The sequence below is a fragment of the Periplaneta americana genome, chromosome 12 (genome assembly GCF_040183065.1).
Source record: "Periplaneta americana isolate PAMFEO1 chromosome 12, P.americana_PAMFEO1_priV1, whole genome shotgun sequence".
NCBI lineage: Eukaryota > Metazoa > Arthropoda > Insecta > Blattodea > Blattidae > Periplaneta > Periplaneta americana.
In genome coordinates this window covers 59665784-59680194 of record NC_091128.1, presented here as the reverse complement: position 1 = coordinate 59680194, position 14411 = coordinate 59665784, and the positions used below count along the sequence as shown (strand labels likewise).

The following is a 14411-nucleotide window of genomic DNA, read 5'->3' as shown; positions in this document are numbered from 1 at the left end:
CAGGAAGTCTAGAAGCGTAGAGAGGACTGATAAGAAAAGTAACTCATCAAGCAGGCAGAAGGAATCAGACATAACAAATAGAAGAATTGATGAGTTTACGGCAGTGAATGATATTAGAGCATACCTAAATAAACTAGACAGCACTGTTTTCACCGTTGCTTACGGGATTACACAAGCTGGCGCATAGCACGATCGTGAGTAGGTCTCTGTGAGTCATGACAATTTCTGCCGCTAGGTTCGCCTCTCTGCCCTATGAAATGATGAATAGTACCATTACAAAGCATTGTGCATCGTGAAAATAGTTCGATTAATTGTGCATTACTGATTGAGTACGAATATTATAAATATGCCAAACATATTACAGTGTTATTTGAAGTTTGTTCAGCTAAGTTATATTCGAAAATTGTCTGTGTTTTGCTATGTGAAGAACTCGGTACCAACAGGTCGTATCTTTATAGGTTAAGGTAAATGTCAAAGTTCTCTCATATAACAAGCAATGCTATGTTAAAAGTGGCGAATTGCATTTTCCGACTCTCGAATGATGTGACCCGAAATGTAAAATAATTTCATGCATTGTTTCACTTACCAAGCATTACTGATATAGGCCTAATGAAAATGTGAACGACGTGATGTAAACATTGAAGATAATGTTGTTACTGTTTTCCCTTTCTCTTTTAGAAAATACCGACAAAAGTAATGAATTATCTTCATGCTGTACTTATTAGGTAATTAATGTGTATTTGTCTGTATTTTAGACCTGTGTATTGTTACGTAATTATCAGTGAATTAGGTTAGAGAACTTAACAAGGTTAGTATGAGATTAAGTATGCACCTCAAACTGTAACTAATAATTGCTGCTGCCGAAATAGGCTGAGGTGGTTATCGTGTGAAACAAATTATATCTGGAATATCTAGTTTTATTATATACGGATACGTAAAGTTTTTTTTTTTTTTTTTTTTTTTTTTTTTTTTTTTTGTTTTTTTTGTTTTAGCATGTGTTTGTAATTTTGTGAGGTTATGTCTAGCCTAATTTCTTTTTATTCTTGTATCATTACCAATACATTAATTTATTTTATAATATTCATTTCAGGTGTTACATCTATGGTGGCAACTCTACTTATGTTAGGATATGAAGTAACAGTATATATTCAACTTCATCATTTGCTAAAAATTAAAGAAAACTGTATGTGTTAGACTCATTCCATCGTCATTTCTTCTTATGTATGTGAACCACGTTCGTTGTAAAAGTGCTACAATAAATGAACACTATAGACAACGTGATGGAACAATTTACAAGTTACTGTTAAAATGCTCAACATTTTCAAGTGGTGCTATACCCATTGTTTCAAAATGTATATACATATTTTTACATTTCTATAAGAGGTGTCATAAATTATTTCAGCATATTTGTAAATTCTTCAAAATTAATTCTTCTAATTAATACCATACAGTAATGAAATAATATAGCCTAGGCCTATATGTGATTTTATACTACCGGTATTGATGTTGATCTTGGTAAATTAATCCAATTTCACAGTGTTGTCTTTTGTATTGTGGTTCATAACAATTATAACAGTATGTACGTGGAAATGTTTTTAAAATAATAAATTCTAGCTCATGATTTTAAGTGGTCGTTTCAATGGGAGGTTATATTGGAAAGATGATCACAAATGGATAATTTACTGCAAGATACACGAACTGAATATAAGTGAGTGTTCCGTTGAAAGTGAAAGTGAAAATTTCGTTTTACAAGAGCTAAGTAGGCGTACACGCACTAAAATACTACAGCGTTTACTATTAATATCCTCAATAGATTAATCAGTAGGACTATAGAAATGTTTTCACCACTGCAAGAAAAAATCGCGCAATAATTATACTTCTCAGTTACTGTGACGTCCGTATTTTTTTTTAAAAAGAGAGGGAAAAGTTAGGCCTTCTTGCAAATGCGTAATTATGAATTCAAGGAAATTAAAGATAATGCAGTACCTTAATTAGTTGCAATATCTTATTTAATAACAATATTAATAATATTAGGTGAAAAAGGTAGGCTATAGTGCGTATATGTAAGATGTCAAGTTAATTTATTTCCGGAAATGTTTGGTGTATGAACTGAAGTACAGAGCAGACAGCCCCTCAGTTTATATGTAATATGTTTTAATATCAAGAATGACAGCCTTTTATTGTAATATAATTGAGGAGTAGAAGTTTGGAAATTACGTCTATTGTCCATAAAATATTGTACGAAGCATTTAATAAGCAATGATGAGTCCTTTAAATGTCCCAAATGTCAATGTCTTTTAAGTGTTCTGCTATGAATATATAGGGCAGAACAGCGCTCCGAGCGGCGGAATTGGCATTACGAGGGAACCACTTCAGACTCGTTTTTCAAGCTCTATGCGCCAGCTTGTATAATCTCGTAAGCAACGGTTTTCACAGATCCCTTTAGAAGAAAGAAGAGTGAAGAAGGAAAACCTTGTATGGAAGAAGAAGCTGGAACCAGTGAAGATGCTGTTTGGGGAGCTGGGGCACAGACTGAGAGAACGACCAGTGAGGGTGTCCGAGGCGCGCAAGTGAAAATACATCAAGGAGAAGCGATTGTGGATCAACCGGCAAAGTCAGCGCAAGTGAAGACCAATTAATAAGAATGCCACATGCCGTTGGTAGTCCGGGGTGCGCGAGAGGAAGTGCTACAATTTGGAGGAGCTGTGCGATACCGACCGATGAAGTAGAAGCAGGTGACGAACAGTTAATAAGAGGTAAAATGACAAATAGAAACTCTAACAGAAATAAAGCAGATTCAATCAAAACTATAGATACTGAACGAAACTACCTACTAAGAGATAGGCATCAGCAAAGATTAAATTTTCCTAAAATCAGAAAAACGTATTACTAATTAAATAAGGTAAGAAGACAGGTTTTGAAAATAAGATAGAATTACGTCAAGGTTTTTTTTTAAATAATAATAAAAAAATGAAAATAGAGAACTAAGGTAGTTATTAAGGTATTCCGATAGTTATATTAATTAGTAAAAGTTCAGAAGAAATTTTGACTTTATAAATTGGTTAACTAATATATTTTAATTTCAATAAGAATGCAATTATAATAAATTTATTAGATCATAATAGAAATCATAATAGAAATGAATCGATAATGAGTACATGCGACATAATGATGAAACTAAATTGAGGTTGATTATGTAAGCAATTTGTCAAGCTTGTTTTTAAGCAGGCATGCGGTAGTCTTCGTAGAAGTTACGCAAACGTTTCTGCTGACATGAAAATATTGTAAGAAAGAAAGATTAACCTATATATGGAATGTACCGATTCAGCTATTTCAGGTTCATGACTTACAGTATGTCGACATCTGATCATCTAATTGGAATAATAAATTATTATGTAAAATAAGACCTAAATATTACAATTAGATTTTTGAAAAGGAGCAAATAATTAAGGTTTTAAGTCTTAATGGTTATCACAATTGGTTTAAACATGCACTAAAACAAGACGTAAGTGCAAGTTTGAACCAATAAATTATTGAGATTTGCGATAGATTAATTAGTTTAGGAAATTGTATATTTATTATGTAGAACTACATTTGTATATAGATCTTTTGTTAAATTATTAAGTTTTGTACTTTTGTGAACAATATCAATAAAGCTATCTATCTATGCATTTCTGGATTCGCCCATACGTGCTATATGCCCTGCCCATCTCAAACATAACATAATAAATAACATAACATAATATAATATGTCATGTGTATGTAAAAGATTTTATTACTAGTGTTACGTTACTGAGATAATACTTACACAGATCTTCATCATTAATATTGATTGAATCTAGTTTTGTTCCCTCCATTCTTATAAAAATTATACTTGTGACAATTTCTTATGGTCTCCCGCCAATTTTCCAGGTTGACAAACTGAACACATAATGCAGCTACAATAGAAATAAGCTACTGATAAAAGAATGAAACTTTGGACTTAGGCATTTCTTGTTCCTGAAATGGACTTAGGCATTTTTGAACTGAAATACCTGCCTTTTACAAACATGTGCACTCTGTGTACATGAAGAACGGCATTATTTGGAACAAAACTGAAAGCATATTCAAAAAGATCACGTAAACTTCACTTAAAAGGTGTTAAAACCCCAAAAATGAAAAAAGTGGACTTGGCATTTTTTGCACTGGACCCTTCAATTATAAATAAACATAATCGTGACACGAACGGAAAATCAAGAAGATTAAGCGACTGTAGCATATGATTAACATGACAAATTATAGCCTTACCACATGTTGTACCGTATGGGACGCTCCAGCCATCAGCGACAAAACTTCGTAGAAGATATCTCTATTGGAGCTGAAATTGTCGTCAGACACGTTTACGATGTTGATCTGCATATCTGAAGTAGTGCTTTGCACGGGTTCGGGTCAAGCCCATTGGCCTAGGCCCGGTCTGGCCCGTGGGCTGAGCTCGGGTTGAAGTTCACTTTTGCTTGTCGGGTTCGGGTCGAATCAGGCGTTAAAGAAACTAAATATTTTTTTTTCTTTCCGCAAATTATATGTTAATTAAAAATTAATATCTTGCGAAGATTTTAATGCATGCACAAATAGATGTCCACCTGGTATACCTTATTTTATTTCAAGGAGTGCAGTTCGGTGTTCAAAGGAGCCACCGAACTGCACTCCTTGAAATAATTTTAAGGTATACCCATGCAGAACAGTAGACTACCGGTATCGTAGGTTATTGTTTAGTTCGACTTAGTATTTCGTAACGGCATTTGCCTCGTCTCTACTCTGTCATAGACATAGATCATTGTTTATTTGTTTTACCTGGGAGACAGAGATTACTCTTGTTCATGCTCCAACTGGAGCAACTCTCAGCTGTTCCTGTCCCCTATGGTCTCTGGTCTCTGCTTTATCTGCTAGTCTTCAGGTTTCGGATCAGGCTCGGGATGATAATTATAAGTTAATCTCGGGCTTCGGGTCGAGTTCAACTCGGGCTGGGCTGGGTCGAGCCGGGCCGGGCCTAAGAATTTCGGCCCGTGCAGACCTCTAATCTGCAGACATCAATCTATCAGGAGGCAATGAGGCTTGCAGGACGACAGAGAAATGGATGATTCCGCTATCACTATCATCATGTTTGAGAAATGGTTGAAATCGGAGCCCACGTATGCAACCTTGTCCAGCGGTATCGAAATTATTTACTAAGCTTCGCTAACTTATACGTAATTCGCTATCTGGTGAAACCTACCTGCACGTAAGGGGAAAGAAGTGGACTGGGAAGTTTCCCTCCCTCGCTACGCTTCGACTAGAAGCTATAGTCGCGACGCTGTTATTCCCGGCGTGACTCCTCCTCTTTGCTTACGTCTTAGGAAGTGAAGGCTCTATAAAGTCTAGGTATGTAGTATCGTTCGTCATTTTTGTTCTTTCGTTGCCGAGCTACCAGACGAGGAATCTATTTGCCACACCGTTAAACATTATCATGCCGTGGCTCCTATGATAATAAATCAAACGCAATGTAATTCAGCAAATAATTGAGCGGCAAATAACGTCCTCGTGTGCTTTCTGCGATCGCCAACGAAAGAGCCAAAATGGCGGGCGATTATATTAAGTATTTATCCAGCCTTAGGAAATGCTTAACATCTTCATCAGCGAATCACAAGACGCACACGTTTAAATGTAGGCCGACCTGCAACGTGATTGGCTGCCTGAAATTAGAGCGACGGGACTATAGCTAGCTCGCTTACCCCCACCACAAGGTTCTTACTATGAGCTACGGCGCACACAACCATTCGGCTTCATGAGATAACGAATGACCTATAACTAGTTAGTGCATGCGCTTAAGCGGTGTGGATAACATTTTCAGACATGTCTTTGCAATGGCGCAAACCTAGGGTGTGTTTAATATTTATACTTTTCTAGAGATATATTTGTTTTTTATTTGAGCACATTTCATTCGGATGTGCAGTATTTAATAATAATAATAATAATAATAATAATAATAATAATAATAATAATAATAATAATAATAATAATAACAATATAAATAAATAAACAAATAAATAAAAAAATAAATAAAAATAAATAAATAAATAAATAAATATTGCAAATCTAGCTTTCAGGTATAGTTCCCTGTGAAGCTAATTTGAACAAATTCAAGGGAAAAATTGTTCCGGGACCGGGTATCGAATCCGAGATCTTTGCTAAACGCACTAAGGCTCTACCAACTGAGCTACTCAGGAACTCTACCAGACCCCTCTCAATTTTTCCTTTTATATCCACAGACCTCAAAGTGGGCTGACAACCGTCAAGCAACCAACACAGATTGCACACAAACTCTATGTGACTTGTGTTATGGTTTTCTATTAACGAATAGTGAAGTGTAATATGCAAATCTAGCTTCATTCTCTTTGTGTGCATTCTATATTGGTTGCTTGACAGTTGTCAGCCCACTTGAAGTCTGTGGATATAAAGGGAAAAATTGAGCAGGGGTCAGGTAGAGTAGCTCAGTTGATAGAACCTTGATGTGTTTAACCAAAGGTCCTGGGTTCGATATTCGGCCCCGTAACAATTTTTCCCTTGAAATTGATTAAATAAAGATTGCACATTATTGAAGATAATGTAATTTGGAAGAGCGATTTTACTCTCTCACTCCTGTGATCGCACACCTAAACGACTAATTGACTTCACTTGATAATATGCTGTGTTGATACGTACAGTCTGCAGCAGGTGAAACGTCTTATCGCATCGACAGAGGCTTCCAGAGAAGAATAAGTATAACTTTAGCGCATATTGAGTTGGATTCACTGCTTAAAATGTAACCTAATAAAATGGAATTAAAGTATTTGTTTAAGTCTAGACGTTCTCTTCAGTTTATATATATATAGTTTTATGTACCAAAGTGATTTGTGCTCTTTGTACAGCACTGTATAGAGATTGAATATTATCATCAGATCTTAATCTCTATCCAATCCACTCGACTGCCCAGATTCTTCTTACTGCGTATCAGGAAGTTAGAGATGGCGTTTAAATGCAATGTCATAACTGTTTGTGTGAATGAAATGCTATTTCACAAGCGTGGGCCTCTCAAGTAGTTATGTACTGGCTAACAACTACAACAGCTAGATTACTTTCTTTCTTTCTTTCTTTCTTTCTTTCTTTCTTTCTTTCTTTCTTTCTTTCTTTCTTTCTCTTTTTTTCTTAATTGGCTATTTTACGACGCTTTTTCAACTGACATGAAACTGCTGAGGAAGTGGAAAAGGAATTGTCTGAATCACTGGTTGAGAATAAACTGCCTTTTGAAGGATGCACTGGAAGGAATGGTGAACGGGAGAAGAGTTCGGGGCAGAAAAAGATATCAGATAATAGACAACATTAAGATATATGAATCATATGCGGAAACTAAGAGGAGGACAGAAAATAGGAAAGACTACAGAATGCTGGGTTTGCAGTGAAAGATCTGTCCTTGGACAGAACACAATGAATGAATGAATGAATGGTTATATAGCATCTGAATGAGATGAAGGTGATAATGCCAGTGAAATGAGTCCAGGGTCCAGTGCCGAAAGTTACCCAGCATTTGCTCTTAATGGGTTGAGGGAAAACCCCGGAAAAAACCTCAACCAGGAACCAGGTAACTTGTCCCAACCACGATTTGAACCAGGCCCGCTCGTTTCACGTCGGACATGCTAACGTTACTCCATAGCTGTGGACACCAGGTTACTGCAGGCCTCTAGATGTAGGCCTATAATACTATGTATTTATTACTAGCAGTGCCCAAGTTTAATATCAGTTTACATTTTATTGACCGGCGTAAACACTGTGGATTCCGATTAATAAACGTTACAATAGACTTCGGTGACAAACTTATGGTCACTAACATTCACATCCACGTTCGGCATGTAAGAAAAGATGCCAGAGAATTCAGCGGACATAATGATAAGGACAAACAATATCGCCGAAAATATTTCAAAATGGAAACAAAGGATAACTTATTTTTCCTGAATGTATCTATTTTGGTTAAACATTAAGTATCTTGTCAGATATACGTAGCACTGGAATGAAATGGAATGAAATTTCGATAAGGGGTACTGCGACTCAGAACTGCGTCCTTTCAAGATCCTATGCGCTGAAAACATGATACCAGAATATGTGAAACTATTAAACCTACTTTTAACATTATATGTATCCATCTGTATACTGCAGAACGTTCATTTTCGGCGCTTAGAAGGCTGAAAATATAATATAAGATCCACTATGACTCAAGACCGGTTGAATGACACTGCATCATTGAATGACTGAACGTGCATTCCGATCTCGCGAGGGAATTTAACATAGATGAAATAGTTCGTCAGTAAAACAGCTGTTCTACCATCATAGGTGAGTGGTTATATAGCTAATGTTTTTAAATATTTATTTCATATTTTTACAACAAAATGAGAAAGAAGTCGACATTTTTCGTGACAGACCGGAGTAGCCTATTGCTTGCCTGTGATTGGTCTCTTTTCAAGTAGGCCTATTAGTTAATTTGCAAAAATAATGGATATAGCCTATATATATATATATATATATATATATATATATATATATATATAATTACAACAATGATAAATGTTTTCATTGCTTCCGTGAAATCTCCAAAATGTTTCTGTGTGTTTACGAGTAGCTATATAAACGTAAAAAACACGGTTTATAACATGATATGAGGATGCCCCAAGAATTTCAAAAGTCGGCGCCTATGCTTGGAAAGAATGTGAATTCTGCGTACCGCTCTTGAGGCCGTCTCCATACTCTCTGCCTATCATCTGGACTCGTCACAGAACAACACTTTGTTCCAGTCGTCCATGTCCATTTTGAGTGCTGACGAGTGAAGTGAGGTCAAGTGATTCGATGCTGCGCGGTCAATTCTGGGCCTGTAGCAGGTCGGCGCGACTGTATGTTGGATTCTTCTAATCGTCTCCGAACCGACTTTCACTCTCGCTGACACCCCACGCATGCTGCAGTCAATTTCGGACTTCCACCCAGTAATCGCTAGCTTGGTTCGACAAGGTTCTAACTGCAAAGACCATTATTCTGAGAAAGTTGAGTTGAAAGTTTCATTATACTATAGCTTTTTTATTTATGAATATTTTTCGAAATAATTTTTTATACCTTCTTAGATATCAATGGAAAGTAGTTTTAATGAGTTCTCTTTAAAAAATTTATTTTTAAATCGTAGAATCTGAGGTAGCGAAAATGCAGTTAGAACCTTGTCACTTGAAATTTGACGCTTCAGGAAAGTTACAAAGGTGTTAGTGCACATAGAACCTTGTCAAACTAACGTTTTAATCACTATTCAAAAAATGTGTTAGTTACAACTCCAGATTATAAGGACAAAAAAAATAAACACCGTAAATCTATGTTGAAAAAAGAACATTATGGTATAAACTATAAAATAATATTAGTTTGTGACACTATTTCAAACAAAAATGTATTTAGCCTATACTAAGTGGGTTACTGAGTAGTAATTTGTCTTGCAGAGGCATGAAAGGGATAGCTGCTTTGATGTCCTTTTTCGAATCTGAGAGTTCAATCTTATTTTGGATTTTTGGTTTGATATTCAAAATACGTATTGATGCTGTGGAACAGGCTTCAACACTCCTCTGTGTTAATTAAAATTGATATTAGCAACTTCTTTTGTTCATCTGTTTCATGGGTTAATTTGTATTTGATTTCATGATAAGGCCTATGTTTTTGTGAACTTTACAGTAGCTAGTTGGGAGAATAGAACAGTCTTGTAGGGCCTAATTTAATAGCTTTACAGTTGCTGAAAAATCCTTGATATATTTCTGTTAGTCAAGAAGTAACACATTTATAACAGTAACAGAAAATAGTAATAAAAATAATTTATTCAGCTCACTGTGTATACAAAATTTTAAATAACACCATTATAATATTATGTGATATGGTAAAAAGGGCTCATAATTAAGGTTACTCTAAAAGCAAACTAATTCCGGAATGTGGTATGCGACAACAATGTCTAATGGATAACTATGACACTCATACAAATTTAATTCTTGCGAATATTGTTAACTGGTTCGATTTTTTGGACACACTGTAGTTACAGAAATAATTCAATTTATTACTTAGCAGTATTTTCATCACTACTGGTTGGTCTCGGTAGAACTAGGTGGGACGAAATTATCTGAATCACTATTCAAGAAAATATCTTGTTCGGATTTATTTTTACTCGTGATTGCATTATAAGATTCAATCTAACAGGACATAAATAGGGTCACTTGAGGAAAAATTATTTATACGAGTATCCAACAATGAGTAGATAACCAAGAACGTTTCAGTAACAGGAATGCGCTTTTATACCGCCAACACTACAGAACAAAAGCATGAGCTATGGTTTTGTAGTTACAACCTTGTCAAATTAAAAAAATAACTAATTTCATTGCAGACAGAACTATGACACAGTATTAATTTCTTTGTTTGTCAACAGATAGCAATAAAAGTCAGTTTCCTATAAAGATCTGATTCAATGAAAGCTTATGAGTACACAATCTCAATTTCTCCGATTTTGTCAGTTAGAACCTTGTCAAACCAAGCTCGCGAGTTGTTTTTCGATTTCTCAGAACTTGACTGACAATAAGTCGGTCTTCACGGTTCGAAGTTTTGCGTTTTCTGCCTGATCCAGGCCTTCTCTGAAGCGTTTCACAGCAGCTTCTTTAACTGTGGTGTGGCGACAGTAGCATAACGGAGAATCCGGCCGTCATCTATCAAGGCGACAGCCCTTGCAACACTTTCAGGGCTTAAAGACATCTTCTGAGTGCAGTTCAGTGGTAAAGTGACAGGGTTGTACTGTAGAAATTATATTACTGAATTAACATAAAGAAAGAGAAGCAATTCACCGATAGAACATCTAAAAATGTTTGTGAACGACTAACGTGCAATAATCGCAGTACATTAGACAATTTTGAGAAAACCAATGTTGCTAAAGATAATGGAGGGGAAGCAGTAATATTCAGCAGTGCATGTTCACAAAAGTATACAAAATAAATTCCACATAGTTGCAAAAACGATCAGCTTTATAATTACTACGTAATTGAGCTTGAAACTTAACTTTATTTTAATTTTCAAAGTGGTCGGTTTTTTGCTGTCAGTGTACTTTCATTTCCGATATTTTGGAGCGTTCGAATTAGTGCTTCGAAAACTTTATTATCGATAATGGTCAGGACCAGAGGTTTTCTTTATTAACGATAAATGCGAAATGTGAAAGAGAGACGCACCAAGAAGTACAGCCTATGCATGTTTTATCATAAGTGTGATAGATTTATGATAAATGCATCGCGAATAGTCGCGAAAATCGACTATTTCAGCGAAAAATCTTCATTTCTGCCGTAAAAACGAAAAAAGGAAGCTTTCTAAAATTTTGTTTTAAGGAAATACAGTATATTAATTTTTGAAGATGTCAGTTGCAAAAGAATAGAGAGAGAAATGGCACACAGAGTTAGCGATAAAGTTGATGTACAATGCGTATTATTATTATTATTATTATTATTATTATTATTATTATTATTATTATTATTATTATTATTACTATTTTGTCATGAATGCTGCAAATACAATGCCATGTATGAGATTGTTATTAATTAAGATAGTGCATCAGTATATGACATTGCTTAATAATCACGAAATTTTCAAGACATTACTGTCACATTTTTAGCCATAAGTAGCCTACAATGTTTTATTCATTTTGACGAAAAATTTGAAAAATCTTCACCAAACTAACTTGGTCCTGGTCATGATACAATCGTCCCATACAACGAGGACATAGTCTTGGAGTACGTTTGCCGTACTGCTGTTTTTAATAGTCCAGATTGACAGGAATTTTGAAGGTGGAATGAGAAATATTTCCGCCCGCGAGCAACGTTCCCGCCATATCGGAGGACGCTATTACATTGGAATTTGCTTAGTAAGATAACTGGACTCCATATGGCCTACCTAAGCTTTGAGATTTTTCTTTAACTTCTGTGAACTGAAATATGAAAACTGATATTCATTCTAAAGAAAAGTTTGTGAGGATTTTATAAGGCGTTGTTAAATAAGTCATAAAATACCCTAACTTAGATTTTATTTCATATTTGTCCCGTCATGTTTAATGTGTACGAACGCAATGCCTTTTAATCATATCATGTAGGCCTACTTCTTACCCAATATATTTATTTCAATGTCTTCTTCATTACATATCACAGTCATAAATTTAAATACTTTAATTGAAAAACCTATTGAATATTGTTCTTAAATTGAATTTGTCTGTATAATAAAATTTAATTAATGAATTTTAAAACGATTTTGTTATTGCTTTCTGAAATTAATATAATTATTATTCTGCCTTAAAATTCATAAAAACTTTAACTATATTTGTGGCCGGATCCGTACTACAACATTACTCTTTCTCGAGATATGTCGATCGAATTTTACGACACACTATATTTTTATCATTCCTGAAATCTCTGTACAGACTATCACAGGTACAGAAAAAGCACTGAATAAATTTTTAAGGGAAGATTGGGCTCAAAATGTCAAATTACTCGTAATTAGTTTTGTACCTATCATTACCAAATTTTACCACATACTACTAACTTACTAGTCATAGCTAATGTTATACTGAATTTCAATCATCTAAGTCAATTGGTTTTTAGTTTCCTTTACTACATTCTTTGTTGATTTAATAGTTTCACAAAAATTTCCCTTGCGTAAGAATTTGTTGTTTTATGAGCTGTAAGCTTGCAGAATAGTAGCACATAATACATATTATACAAACAAAATTTAGTCTGAGTTTTGTTGTGTCTAGAATAACTTAATGGGACAAAAAATAACTTTGTTTTTCTGATTTTTATGTGAAAGAAATATTTCTTACTACTTCTATATGTGAAAATGTACAGTAAAATGTAAGTGACGTTAAAATCCAGTCCAATTTGAAAAACTTGTACATATCACAACAATTCCTTAAGTTTCATGTAATCAGATAAAAATTGTGTGGCAAGGATCATCATTAAAATGTTGAAAATTGGAAAACGAGGAAAGTGAGATCAAAGTTATGCACTACTTATGTAAGTGCTGCACCGCTGCCTTTCAAAAATGTCCGCGAGAGGCTCTATGAAAATTGCGATATTTCAGATCCCTCTACATATTGTATTGAAACTCTTCTTATAGTAAGAATAATCACATTGTTATAATTTTATTTTTAAGAACAGCTATAAACACTTGAGTCTACTATCAGACAAAAAATACTCCATGTATTTGAGATAAATAAGATATGGCGTTTGAAGAGAATGGACCTCTAGGTGTTGACGTAATTGACTGCTATTATAAAACGAATAGGACAAGTTATTCGAAAGGTCAGAAACTGTCAAGATTTAAACAAATCACTTGTAAGTATCTGCTACAGAAATTTACTTAGCTAACGATATGTCTCTTTAAGCTCTTTTTTTTTTATAAATAATTCCATGTGTAATATATACAGTAGGCCTATATTTTCTTTAATCAACTTCCAACAGTATTACTAATCCACATATTCTATTATTATATCACTAAAACTAGCGTTAGTGGGTCTACTACTAACATTACTACTGCAGCTACTACTACTACTACTACTACTATTACTACTACTACTACTACTACCACCACCACTACTACTACCACCACCACCACCACTACTACTACTACTACTACTACTACTACTACTACTACTGTTACTACAACTACTATTATTGTTACTACTATTACTACTACTACTACTACTACTACTACTATTACTGTTACTACAATTACTACTACTACTATTACTGTTATTACTATTACTACTACTACTACAGCTATTACTGTTACTACTATTACTACTAGGCCTACTATTACTACTACTATTACTGTTATTACTACTACTACTACTATTACTGTTACTACTACTACTGCTATTACTGTTACTACTATTACTACTAGGCCTACTATTACTACTACTATTACTGTTATTACTACTACTACTATTACTGTTACTACTATTACTACTAATTTACTGTTACTACTATTGCTACTATTAAGTTACTACTACTGCTATTACTATTACTACTACTACTACTACTATTACTGTTATTACTATTACTGTTAGTACTATTGCTACTACTACTATTACTGTTACTTCTATTACTATTACTGCTACTATTAAGTTACTACTACTATTACTACTATTTCTGTTACTACTGCTAATACTATCACTGTTGCTACTATTACTACTACTGCTACTATTAAGTTACTACTACTACTATTACTACAACTGTTACTACTATTACTGTTACTAATGTTATTACTACTGCTATTACTTCTACTACTACTATTACTGCTACAATTATTACTACTAGTATTAC

General features: G+C 34.4%; 1 protein-coding gene and 1 long non-coding RNA gene across 2 annotated transcripts in view; both read left to right on the top strand.

The window, feature by feature from the left end:
• The first annotated feature begins 214 nt into the window (after positions 1–214).
• LOC138710488 (uncharacterized) lies at positions 215–1627 on the top strand. The gene is made up of 2 exons (XR_011335249.1): positions 215–464; positions 1091–1627. It is a non-coding gene; the product is annotated as an uncharacterized lncRNA (long non-coding RNA).
• An 11678-nt stretch (positions 1628–13305) lies between these two features.
• LOC138710487 (uncharacterized) overlaps positions 13306–14411 on the top strand; it is a 38522-nt gene continuing 37416 nt past the window's right edge. Inside the window, exon 1 of the mRNA XM_069841416.1 lies at positions 13306–13421. The gene's annotated coding sequence lies outside the window, so the exon portion shown is untranslated. The remainder of the gene's footprint in view (positions 13422–14411) is intronic.